This window comes from Pituophis catenifer, unplaced genomic scaffold (assembly GCF_029215685.1).
Source record: "Pituophis catenifer annectens isolate HBS135680 unplaced genomic scaffold, rPitCat1.0.hap2 SCAF_2, whole genome shotgun sequence".
Taxonomy (NCBI): domain Eukaryota; kingdom Metazoa; phylum Chordata; class Lepidosauria; order Squamata; family Colubridae; genus Pituophis; species Pituophis catenifer.
The window spans coordinates 147,007,056-147,021,208 of record NW_027256882.1 but is presented as its reverse complement, the minus strand read 5'-3'; the positions used below and the strand labels follow the sequence as shown (position 1 = coordinate 147,021,208).

The 14,153-nt window shown below is 37.3% G+C and overlaps 1 protein-coding gene across 1 annotated transcript in view; it reads left to right on the top strand.

The window, feature by feature from the left end:
* The window catches only part of HELZ (helicase with zinc finger), a 129,741-nt gene that overhangs the window by 6,305 nt on the left and 109,283 nt on the right, over positions 1-14,153 (top strand).

Genomic DNA, 14,153 nt, shown 5'->3' with positions numbered 1-14,153 from the left:
TGCTGTTGTATGAGACATGTTTGTTCATTTACTCCTTCAACTGTAGTTAATGTGAAACCATGTAAAATTGATCTTAGAATGGTAGGAACATGAACTTTAGTAATCAAGGCATGACAGACTATGTTCTGAGTTTCATATATACCTAATAACTTTTTTTCTTTTTAAAAATGGGGGGAAAAATCCATATTTCCCTACTTAGGTAAATAGAAATCTATCAAATAAAAATTTCTGTTTCAAAATTAGCAATGCACTTAGTTTTAGAATAACATAACTCATATTTGCTCCCATAACATATGTAAAAACCATGGTAAGCATTTACCTTTGACCAGACATTCTGGAGTTGTGGAGAGATTTTTTGCCTAATGTTTAGACTAAAATTTAATGTCTTGTCTCTGTCCGATAGTTGTTTGGTTATTCAAGGCTGAAGTTTCTTGTTGATCATGGAAGAGCATGAATTATAGTATTTTCTTTGAGAATTAATATCCGCAAAAAAAACCTCAGCAGGTTTTTAAGTACTATTGGAGTAGAAAAATCTTTGGAACAAATGGATGGCCTCATGGACATATTCTAAGATACTTGCTGTTTTGTTCTGGAAATAAAGAATATAAGAAAAATCCTCCTGAATCAAGCCAAAAGCCTATTTTATCCAGCCATTTATGTCCTACAATGACTTAACTATGATGAATTTCTCTTCCATTGTTTTCCAATAGTATTTAAGGCCTTTGATCAAGGAGGTATCAAGACTAGCTTCAATTATCACTGAGAAATATCTTACTTTAATAAAAATGCATGGTCACAAATTACATCTTTTCTGTTTGAAATGTCACGCTTCCACTTCTCAGGTAATGCAGCTATATGGTTCTCCTCCTCTCTCATACAGTGTTGTTGGAAAGAATTTTATCGATATTTTTGTTTCAATGATCATTATGGGCACTGAGTACGGTGGGTACTACTACTTTCTCCTGCTACCTTAAAGGAGTAACAGTAGAGGCAGCAGGGAAAAGAGAGCATTGCATGTGTTTTTTTTTTTAACATTGGTGAAATTAATATGATTCTGTTGGCCAAAGTAAGCAGATAGTAAAGGGTTCTACAGAATAAAAGGTTTCCCTATCAGTTTTGTCTAACTCTAGGGCACAGTGCTCATCTCTGTTTCCTAGCCGAGGGAGCCACATGTCTGAAGATGCTTCTGTGGTCATATGGCATGGCTGTATGCGAAAGACATATGAAACGCTGTTACCTTCCCACCAAAGTGGTATCCATTAATCTACTTACATTTGCATGCTTTCGAAATGCTAGGTGGGTAGGAGCTGGGCAAGTAACGGGAGCTCACCCAGTTGCGCGGAGCTCAGGTCTCGAACCTGGGCTGTCAGTTCTTCAGCTGACAAACTCTGTGTCTTTAACCGCTGAGCCATCAAGCCTTATTCTACACAATAAGGAGAAGAAAAAGCCTACACACAAACCAATAATTATTTAAGTGGAATTTGTACGTGGATGCACTACAGTAGGTTAAAACCTACTGTTAGTAAGAAAAGCTGTATATTTAGCAAATAAATACATTTACAGGTAACAAAAAAAAAATTACAATTGAACACTTACGCTTTAATTGCATTTGGTTGATTAAAAAACAGAATGTAAATGCATTATTGCATTTCACACATAAGGGAGAGAGACTTAGCTCAAAATTTCCCTAAGTAATACAAGTAAAAATAGTTATCACACTGTTTATGTGATTGGTTCATATCACTCAAATCTGGTGCATCTTATATCTGAGCTTTCTCTTTCTCCCCGTCCTCCTCCTGGGAAAAAGTTTGATGCAGCTTTTAAGTAGATGGAAGTTACTACCCCCTGCAGTAGAGTTTTTCAGAATTCATGATGACTGTAATGGAATATTTATTCACAAGATTTGTAGATGTAGTTTTAACACTGAGAATGGACAGTATCCGAAATCACTATTGTGGGTTTGTACTCTCGTCCCTGGAAATTCTTTCCTTGGGTGAAAAAGAATGGGGATGCTCTCCTACTTTCAGAGTCCAGACCTTTAATTTTATGTGAAAAATAATCAAAGTAATAGACAAAAAAACCCAATTTGGCAGCCAGTAGCATGCAACAAAAATTATAGAAAGCAGATACTACTTTCCACAATGGAATCTTTTTGCTTCTCTTGGAATTTCAGATTGCATTGTAACTTTAAAAAGGATCTATATTCCTGAAGACCTGTTTAAAACGTTCTTAATATAATTAATTAAATGGGATGCAATTAAATTAATTAAATCAATGGGATGCAGTAGCTTAATAAAAATATTTTGATTTCAGAATTAATGAATGATGCTTTGTGTAAAACTTGGGCAGGCAACCATAATGATAAATCTTTGGTCTTATCTACATAATTCCAGTTCTACACATTGGATGCTCCCTGAACTTGTGGTTTTTTGAGTTTTTTTGCAGATATTTCATTACCAAACTCAGCACTGATAATATTATCTAGTTTGGTAATGAAACAAATGCAAGAAAACCACCAAGCTGATAGACCATCAAGGACCTCACAACTCAACCCTGAGCTACAAATATCAATGAAAAGTTATATATTGACTAATATTAAATGGAGGCAACTTTCTCGATTGATACTTGCTCTTTTATTAATATAAGAGTGCCTTCTGGTTGCAGAAGAGTCTTTAATTCAGCAGAGGCTCCTTGAAGGTGACTCAAATTTTTCAGCACCACCTTTGTGCTGCTCAGAGGGCCTTCAGCCTTGCAGAGCGATTGTCAGAGGATTACTAAGGGACTCACGTACTGCAGAGTGTTTGTTTTGTAAGTCTTATTAGCTCCAAGAGTACTCTCTGTTTTAATACAAAAACCCCTTGATTAATCATCTAACAAATATATCCTAAAGCGATCAAAATCAAATCCTGCTACATATGTTTCCAATGACGTTGTCAGAAACACTTCTCATATTAAAAATAAATTGAACTGACTGTTATGTAATGCTGATTTTAAGTAGTCTTGCCTGTTTATGTAGGTATAAAGTTTAACTGAAAGGAATAATTACAGATGTTCACATGTCCAAAGATACTAAGCCAGAAATTTGCTCCAGATATATGAAAATAGGTATTACTCAGTAATTGGTGTGCCTACCACATTTTGTGTGCTATTGAGATGAAATAGCATAATTCCAAGTCTTTTAGGTACTGGTAGTTTTATGTTAAGATATTAGTTTGCAAGCTTCCCAGCTAAATGTATAATCATGGAATGAAAGGTGCTTATATTCTTCATCCTTCATATCCATTAATTCTTGGGTTTGGTAACTGATTACTGCTGCTTTCTGTGATTTGATGGTTCTTCTGCATTGTTTCTTGATGGAACAGCCATGTTTGGCCCTTTTTATATTGTGCTTACCAATCATTTTGTTGCTGATTTTGCTTCCAAAGTAATAAGAGGCTCTTCTACATTAGGGGATCTTGAGATTAAACCCCCCCATGGTACACTTATTAAAATTTTAAAAAATGGATAAAAATGAAATAGTATATAATAACTGTTTGGTTACATAGAAAAATTAAGAGGAGCTCATTAACACTAGCAATAGCACTTAGACTTATGTACCGCTTTACAGTGCTTTATAGCCCTCTCTAAGCAGTTTCCCGAGTCAGCATATTGCCCTCAACAATCTGGGTCCTCATTTTACCCATCTCGGAAGGATGGAAGGCTGAGTCAACCCTGAGCCTGGTGAGATTTGAACTGCCAAATTGCAGGTAGCTGGCAGCCAGCAGAAATAGCCTGCAGTACTGCACTCTAAACACTGTGCCACCTTGGCTCATAAATAGCTGCTTCTCCTTTGCAGTCTTAGCACCTCCCCTAAAATAGTGATGCACGAGTTTATATATGAAGGCTCATTAAATCTTCTATGGGAAACTATAATTGTGGAAGGTATGTACTCATTTGGACTGAATTTATATGGAAATTATTGATTTCTTAAGTTATATAAAAAATGGACAGCCCTTCCCCCATTCCATAGAAAGTTTTATTATGGAAGTAGAAGATTTCTATGATTACATCTTTCTACAGGAGTATGCTTTCAGATGTCTCGGGATCACAACAAAAATATTGATGACATATGTTGGGTTGCATTTTTATTTTTGTTTGTACCGTAACAGATTGAATTACTTTTCTCGGAATAAAAATCTTCCCAATGTTTTATTATCTTAGACTGTACTATACAAATTAAAGCTTGTAATTCCGTTATAGAGCATTCCATGACAAAATAATCTACTTTAAATTTTTCACCAGCCAGAGAAAATACTTTCCAGTTATCTCTACAGCATTTTGAATAGTTATACATTTGGCCAGCAATCCTGATGAATCGGAAGTGGATTATGAAGGTTTAATGTTTGTGTTCTGTTATGGCACTGTTTTTAAACCTGTATTCCTAGGAATCTTTGAATGTTTTGGAGGCTTTGGGGGCAAAGATGGCTTTCAGAGTCAGTAAAGCAGTTATACACTATCTCTGTTTTGTGGCCCCAAGCAGACACAAGAGGTTTGGATGTATAGATTTCCTGCAGGGTAAATTAAGAAGTCACATATATCAAGAAATATTCTGTCTAACAATATAGTGGAATCATGCTGTCTGTATATGCTAGTCTCCAGGTTTCATTCTAGAGCTGTTCTCGCCTTTTTGAATCAACTGCTGTGTAACTGCTCAGTTTTGAGGGCTTCTGCCTTCTGTCCCTTGTTTACAATATGGCTGTCTCAAGCATGAGAATCAGTGATTCCTGCCTCACTGGCTTCAATTCTTACACCACCTCTCCTTTTCTCTTTATCCTTTTCTTGACTGAACACTCATATAGTAGCAAGTTGCAACTAGTTTAATAATGGGATTGTAATTCAGACAACGAACACAACATGAATAGAACACTCAGCTTAAACACTCAGGCACAAACTCCAGGGAAAGTGAGATCTTGTCTACCAGCCATGCCAATGCAGCTTGAAGCAGAGAGTCCAGGGAGGAAAAAACCCAGAGGTTTACAGTCCAGAATTGTAGCCACAACAAACAAGAGTTAGGGTTAAAAGATCGGCAGTTAATGGGAAGCAGGTCCAGGTAAAAGGGGTGAGGTGGGGCAGAGAAACAAGAATGTTCTGTATCAGCCTAAGATTCAAACACAAAGGAATTCCACAATCCAGTTTGAGTCATAAACCCTGACGAGAGTAAAGATACAGGAATATAGGTCTGATTTTGGGGGCTTGTTTACAGTGGACACCGAGGTCCTGGTAACTACTGCTGAGTAGCTCCAGCTATGGGCACTGTTCATTTAGATCATTGTCATCCCTGCCAAGCAGATTGCCTTTGCTTTGTCATTCAAGTTTGCCAGCATGCCCTTTTTCTGGGTGACCCGCCAATATCTGGCTCCATATTATTTGCCTATCATCTGCTCCTGCTCATTGCCGCTGTTATTGGCTTCAAAGATAATTGATTGCCTCCTGATGTTTGAGCCTGACAACTTGTCAGATTAGGCCCTTCACCTTCTGCTTCAGAAGAACATGAACAGACCGTAACACTCTTTACCATTTCCCTCAGTGGAACATATGCCTCCTTACTCCTTCACATCATGAAAGACTGGGACAATGGGACATGTTGTGCTCTTCCTTCCATTTTTATTGTTTCATCGATTGGAGCTATCCCTTTAGCCTTCTCAATCTTTCCCTTCTGAGGATCTGGAGGGCGCGTGTGTGTGAATTTTCATTTATTTCTTTGGTTGGAATTTTAAAGAATTTCATCCTTTGCCATTTTCAACTCTTTCTGCTTGACTGTAGAGCTCAATAGGGAGTGAGTGTCCATTCATTTTTTGAGTTAGAAGTCATTTCCTTTGTATGGTCTCTTCTATCTTCTTGTCTATAATTATTTATTTCTATTCCTACTGGGGTTGATACTGTAATGTGATCTTTTCCTTCTATAAACCAGTCCTCCTCTTCTTCAAAAATCAGCATTGCTAGAAATTATTGAGCTGGGACACCAGTCAGAAAATATATGGACCAGTGGTGGGTTTCAATTTTTTTTACTACCGGTTCTGTGGGTGTGGCTTGGTGGGCATGGCAGGGGAAGGATACTGTAAAACCTCCATTCCCTCCCCACTCCAGGGGAAGGTTACTGCAAAATCCCCATTTCCTCCCGATCAACTGGGACTCGGGAGGCAGAGAATAGATGGGGGCGGGGCCAGTCAGAAGTGGTATTTACCGGTTCTCCGAACTACTCACAATTTCCGCTACTGGTTCTCCAGAACTGGTCAGAACCTGCTGAAACCCACCTCTGATATGGACGTGTTTCAAATGGGATTGCTGAAGGATTTCCCAGGATTTTTTCATTTCTGGACAGCTCTTGCCAAAGAATCAGATGCTCCAGATAGCTCATCCTGTGTTGGTAATCCAAAATGAACCAGTTGATCCTTGAGAAAGTGTAAATTGTTCCATACAGTGGAAGACAATATAGCTGTCAAACATTTTTCCCGGCCTACTGATTACTTCTCAGTTCTTTAAGCCATATTGGTATAGTGTAAGAATCTAAGGTAATCCCATTGATTGATTGATTGATTGATTGATTGATTTGTTTGTTTGTTCAATTTATATGCCGCCCTTCTCCGAAGACTCAGGGCGGCTTACAATGCACTTATAGCAATAGCCTTCATTCTTTTGTATATACTTGCTTATTAGGGCTTTTGGCCCCCCATAATCGGTGTTTCTACAAAGTCAGTTTATTGCCCCCACAATCCGGGTCCTCAATTTACCTACCTTGGAAGGATGGAAGGCTGAGTCAACCTTGAGCCTGGTGAGATTTGAACTCACATCAGAATGGCTTGCTTTTACCATGTATTAATTTTGAAGTGGAGAACATATTTGAGAATATTCTTCAATATTTAAATGTTCCTCTGGAGGCAAGCTAATTGGAAAGGTTCCACAAAGGTAGAATTCATTAAAAAAGGTTACATTTTCTTGTAATTTTTAAGTTGATTGAATACAGTAATTTCATAACACAATAACTTGTTTAAGCATTTCTTCGGTTTTTATATTATCTGGTTACTGAATGAAGTGGCACTGCCCATTTCACAGTTTTACAATTTAATATTTCTATTCCTTCCCTTCGGAAGCAGACCTGGATTCTTTTTTTAAGGCTTTGTGGATTTTTTTAAAAAAATTAAAAAGCTTTTCTAAATTAATTTTTAGAGTGGGATTTGAAAACAAATATGTTGGCTTTAGAGTGTGCCTTTTAAATATTAATTCATGTGCGGACTTGATCTTTTGAGCCTGACAATTCCCCCTCCCCCCTTTGAAAACAGAAATCATAAGATTCAGAAAGTAATATGCTTTCCTTTAAAATATGGTACTTTTCAGGATAATGAGGAATAAAGTTGGCCTTCTTTGAATGGGAGCTCTAGAAGAAATGACCTATTTGTCCAGGTCTCCCAGGCCAACCTGAACCTACTAGGGAGACATATGAAAAGAATTGACATCTAACACTAGACTGGTTGATACAGAAGACTGCAGTTCCTCAAATATCTTGATCTCAGAGCAGTGGTGAAATCCGAATTTTTTTCTACTGGTTCTGTGGGTGTGGCTTGGTAGGTGTGGTGTGGCTTGGTGGGCATGGCAGGGGAAGGATACTGTAAATATCTCCATTCCCACCCCACTCCTGGGGGAAGGATATTGCAAAATCCTCATTCCCTCCCCACTCGGGGGCCAGCTAGAGGTGGTATTTGCCGGTTCTCCGAACTGCTCAAAATTTCCGCTACCGGTTCTCCAGAACCTGCTGAATTTCACCTCTGTCTCAGAGGCATCTGCAGAAAGGAAAGAAACAGGAAGTTGGAGGTAGCAACACATATACAAATATCATCTTGCCTGGTTTTTTTTTTTTTTTTTACTTTTCTCTGCAGAGTGTTTAAGGCTTTACATATTTTCAGCAGGAGTTTCTTTGTGCCCAATAGCAAATTGGAAACTTATAATTGTTTCAAGAATAAAATGCTTTTAAAAACCAGTCTATCCAGTGCATCCTGTACTGTGCCCTGTATTCAATGTTCTGGAGGTCATCCATAAATTAATCAAAGCTGTCTTGATCCTTTAATGCTGGTTTGAAATGAAAAAAAAATCAGAACAACTTAGAGCTAAAGAGCTTCAAAAAGTTTATAAAGATCAGGCAGAAATTCTATAGTGTGACGGCAACTGTTTGCCTTAATATTTTGACTAGCGTTCTCAATGTCTTTGGGGCAATGGAATTATTTGAAATTTTAAAAGAATTTTATGGAAATGCAAAACACCGACATTTCTGTATAATAAGCAAAAACCCGCCATGTATTTTTTAAGCTGTGTCAGAAGAATTGATGGAAATGCAAGTTCTGCTTGAGGCTAATGCTAAGAGTCCCATTCTGTGAATGGGATGGGTGGGTGTATTAAATGACTATAAAGTCTTTTATAACTTTTTGCATCTGTGTTGTGCCTTTTTTGAACAAAGCATACAGGCTCTTCCATATGCCACCTTGTATGAAATATAGCTGGCTATTAGTAGTAGAATTGCTTCCATCCCACACACTCCCCTCCTTTTTTTTGCTAGAGAGTTGAGGGGATTTCTTAAAGGAAGCTATAAATTTTAAATCAGATTTTTTGATTTTTTTAAAAAAATCATTGATTTTTATCCACTCTGCTTCCAGCACATTTCCCGTTTTATCTAAACAGAGTGTGGCAAAAACTGAAATGAAATTGTGAAAGCAGGGAAGACAGGCTAATTTCTTCAGTGGGTTTTGGGGAGATATTCGTAGAATCCAGTCGAAGTCTGGAGTGTATGGCAATCCTAAATCAAGTTACATTACTCTGTTATCCAGAAAAGCATTATTAATGTTTGTTACACTAATGAAAGCGAGTGCTCGAAGGCTGAGAGATAATAATTACATTTATTTTTTTTTTCCTCTGGTTGTGCATAAATAGCTGGTTAGTCTGCTCATTTCTTTCATTCTTCCAGTACATTCCAGTTTGCCCCCTATAAATGCAAATTTTCATTTTTATTATATGCTTAAATAGATTGGTTTAGGGAGTAATTAATTTAATAATTAGTGCAGACCCACCTTTATTATTTTTATGAACAACTCAAATACATATTTAATACTGCTTCCCCCTCCTGTTTTCCTCACAACAATCCTGTGAGGTGAGTTGGGCTGACAGTGACTACCTGTAGCTCAAAGTCACCCAGCTGGCTTTCATGGCTAAAGTGGGATTAGAACTCATGGTTTTCTGGTTTCTAATCTGGTGCCTTAACCACTAAATCATATAACATATATGGCAAATAAATACTGTGCAGTTTATATGACCGTATATATGCAGTGGCATGTGAAAAAGACCTTGAGAATCAGGGCAAGAAAGTGCTGTCTAGGTTAGATAGAAGAGGACATAACTCACAGCTGCATAATGGGCAGCGGAAGAGACTCAGAACAGACCCTCCATAGCTTCTCAGGCTGTTATGGAGATCCTGGGAGACTTGTACTTTCAAACTTGTAAGATTCTGTTAATATACTGTAGCTTTACAATAAAGGAGAGTTAGCCCATCTGGTTGTGCTTCCTGTCTGTTTTACCTGGGAAATATATAACAATATGTGTCTTATTTGTACAATATACAGTATGTCTAAATAAGACTAAATTCTTATTCTTAATATTGTGTTATCTTAAAATATTGTAGTACTTTATTAAGGTCCATGCCAGTGTTTACATTAATGCTTTTGGCTTAAATATCAAGGGTGTGAGTGTTGCATGACATAATAAGTATTTTCATTTCTAGTATTTTATTCTCCCCCCCTGTTTTTACGATTATATCACTATGAATTACCGTATGTGGGTAGTGCATTATGTTTCAAAACCATAAAGCCTTCAACCATGAAATACTGAGATTTGTAAAATAACTAACAAAATCACTGGGTTGTACTCCTTCTAAGCATTTTTTGTAGGATAAATATTTTATTCTCGAAAGAAATATTACTTTCTTAGACATTGCAATAGAAATGCCTTTGCATTTTAAATAAAAGATAAATATATTGTAGAGATGGTGACAAAAGTATCAGAAACTCACTTTTTTTCTATTCATTATTTTATTTATTTATTTAATTGCTTGAGTCTGCATAAACGCTCTAACTCCTAACTCCTTTCAAAGAAAGGGGTAAAAATGTTAATTAGATTTATCACACTTTGCATGCATTGTGCTGCTATCTGGCCCACAATTAAATTACAGATCTATTTTTATTTCTGTTCTGCATTGTATGTGTTCTAGTGAAATAATTTAGATGTTAAAGTGTACTTTGAAACAGTCTCTGTCATTCCCCTCCCCACTTGTTTGTGCACTAAAGCAAGGTGGGATGAGGAATGTTAATAGACCATTGATGACAATTTTCCAGAAGTACCCTAATATAAATTCTGTAGTTTTCAGTTAATTAATTTGCATCAAAGAGACCAAAGAGGCAATTCTTGAATTATTTTTTAAATGCCCTTGATAATATGCCTACAATTGCCTAGAAGGAGCAAATAATGTTTCTGTAGAATAGCCAGAAACCATACCATACAAAACAAAATTGTTGCAGTATACCAAAATTCTGCCTTTGTAGGTCTTTGCAGGGAACTATAGGTGTGACAGTAAGCAGTCCTGCTAGTGACTTTGACCTAAACTCCGTAAAATGTTGCATATCAAAGTGAATATATTTAGGATTCAAAAAACAATAGCAACTGGTACACTGGTTTCAGTACAAGATTGATACGGTACTCCAAATGGTACCACTCACTACCAATAGCACTTACGGTAGACGTATATACGCTTCACAGTGCTTTACTGCCCTTTCTAAGCAGTCAGAGTCAGAGTCAGAGTCAGCCTATTGCCACTAACAATCTGGGTCCTCATTTTACCGACCTCAGAAGGATGGAAAGCTGAGTCAGCCTTGAGCTGGTGAGAATCGAACTGCTGCCAGTCAGAAAAATTAGCCTGCAATACCACATTCTAACTACTGCGCCGCCATGGCTCACCACGCCACCTAGGCTGCCATATTGTGGGCTAGTTGCAGTTTCCAGTATGTCATTCATGACTGTCTCACAAGGAGCACCTTGCAAAAATTGAACCTTGAGATTATCAGTTCATCAGTCGCTAGTACCAGGTTCTTTGGGGATAGACACAGCTGGTTTAGATGCTGAAGGTGATTAAAAAACAAACTTTCCCTGCAACAAGTCTTATGAAGCTGTTTAGTATTAATGCTAGTCCTAGGAGGACTTTCAGACTGCAAATCAGTTACTTAATGGAGAGTCTGGGCCGATTCTTCAGGCTATAATTCTGACTTCACAACATAATTTGAGTTGCAAGAAAGGAAAAGTGTAGCTGAATATCATTAGCATTTGGGCAACTGGCTCCAAAACAATAGATCCTTCTCAGCAGCTTCATGTTAGCATTAAGCAATACAAACTTGTGGGACCCCTATGGATCTTTTTGATTGTGGCAGATGCAAATCCAATAAAGAAATCAGTAAAACCCCAAGGGGTCAAGCAGGTATCTCCCAATGAAGAAATCTAGGAATATTAACACAATTGCCCTCTCCCTGTCTGTCTTCCAATAGAGATCATCCATCTAACTGTACTCTCATGGCCATCTCTGAACCAAGTTTGGATCTAAACCCTGACTGCAAATGATGTATGTAGGTGCAATTTGAAAGGAAATCCATCATTTACAGTATTCTGTGATGGCCACAGTTGTTTAAACCCCTGTGTGTGTGTGCGCGCGCGCACACACACACACACACACACACACACACACATACTTCATTGCTTGTGTCAAGACTCTGACCTAGAAAACAAGCTGAGCATACAAATAGTCCTTAACTTATGACCACAATTGAGCCAAATTTCCATTGCTAAGCAAGAGAATCATTTTACGACTCTTTTTGCCATGGTTGTTAAGTAAATCACTACAGTTGTTAAGTGAATCGTGGTAGCTAAGCAAATAGGCTTCCCCATTGACTTTGCTTGTCAGAGGCTCTCTAAGAAGTTTCCAAATGATTATCCCAGGATCCCGGGACACTTCAACCATCACAAATACATGCTGGTTGCCAACCAGACAGAGTTTGATTGTGTGAGTGGGGGGAAGCCGCAGTGGTCATAAGTATGAAAACTGGTCATAGGTCACTTTTTTCTGTGCCATTGTAACTCTGAACTGTCATTAAATAAATGGTTATTTTCAAGTTATATGTTTGTGAGCATGTTGTACATAAGTAAACGTAATTCTGAGAAGACCTACAAACTTTCTTCAGTGATTGATTGCGTCATTATTAAAGAAAGAGAAAATATGTTTCCAATTAAGCATTGCTTTAGAGGCATACAAAATAGGAAATACTAAGAGATGAAAATATGTCCTGATAAATCTTAATTAACCGCAGGGCATAGTAGGAGGCCAAACAGATTGGAGGGTACATAAATATTAAATGATATTTATTATTTCTGTAGCATGGTAGATTGCTCTGCACAGTTAACACTAGAAATCTAAATATCTACAAAAAGGTAAACTATTTCTAATGATTTTATGACTTTCCTTTGCTTTTGCTCAATTTTAAATTTAGTTAAGCATCTCAAGCTTGGGTATAAATTATATAAACAATATTAGTTACTATTCTGTCAATATCATCATTCTAATATACACTTAGGGCAAAGACTGATGCCAAGCTTTGTGGGCTGGCAGAATTTTGAATACAAACCACTAGGGTTTATGGAAAGACTTTTATTTCTAACAGGGAGATATAACAGAATCTTGAGGGTCTGCCAATTTATACCTGGAGTAATTAGGGTGGAATTGTTCTGAATCTCATGTTCGTTCATTCCTCCCTTGTGCTGAGGCATTCTTTTGCAGTGGTCCTATTTCCTGATTCACTTTCCCAGGTTCTGTTCGACATTTCCATCATAAATAGTCATAAGTATTGTATGAGTTCATTAGCTCAAGAATTACAATACTGAATGTTTTAATGCATTGATGCAAAAGTCTCTAATGAATCAGAAATGAAGAATATAATGCCATTTGGTTAAACATAAATATTTAAATAATATATTGCAAAAGGGTTATTTTTCATTACCTATTGATTTAACTTGATTTTTATGGCTGTATATCTCATTTAAGTGACTCTTAAATGTCATGGTTTCACTTAGTTGTCATTGTTTTTCATATTTTAGATCTCCAGTATTTAGTGTGAGACGAAGAATCTCTTAGTGTTGCTTGCAAATGTTCCTCAGCAGGCCTTGACCTCAGTACAGATTTGTTAACATTTATAAGAAAGAAAAACTGTATGTATGTATGTATGCATGTATGCATGCACAAAGAAATGTGTGAAAATATCAAACTCCAACATTTATATTCTTCAGAATACTGAAGCTCAACTAACTCTTTTTGGGTTTTCTTGGCAGCGTTGTGAATTTCTACAGCAAAGAGGTACAAGAAAGTTGAATTTGTGGTTTAAGTGCTATAAAAGCATTAAACTGTGAACAAAAGTATTTTACTAACTTAAGAATTCGGAGAACCGGTAGCAAAAATCCCTGCCCCTTACCCCTGCCCCCCCGTGCCCAGCTGAGCTGCACAATCATCAGAGGCTTTTTTTTTTTACTTTTAAAAGCATTTTTTCTGCAACCTCTTCGGTGGAAAAAATGCTTTTAAAAGTAAAAAAAAGCCTCTGATGATTGCGCGGCTCAGCTGGGCATGGGGGGGCAGTGTTAAGGGGCAGGGATTTTTGCTACCGGTTCTCCGAATTCTTAAGTTAGTAAAATACTTTTGTTCACAGTTTAATGCTTTTATAGCACTTAAACCACAAATTCAACTTTCTTGTACCTCTTTGCTGTAGAAATTCACAACGCTGCCAAGAAAACCCAAAAAGAGTTAGTTGAGCTTCAGTATTCTGAAGAATATAAATGCTGGAGTTTGATATTTTCACACATTTCTTTGTGCATGCATACATGCATACATATATACATACATATGTATGGGATCGTCAAAGGCTTTTAAAAGAAAAAATCCCTCTTTTTCTTTTAAATGTCTTTGACGATCCCAGCTGAGTTGCCTGATCGGCAGAGGCTGGGATCGTCGAGCCTTTTGAAAGCATTTTTTTATAATCTCTTCGCCG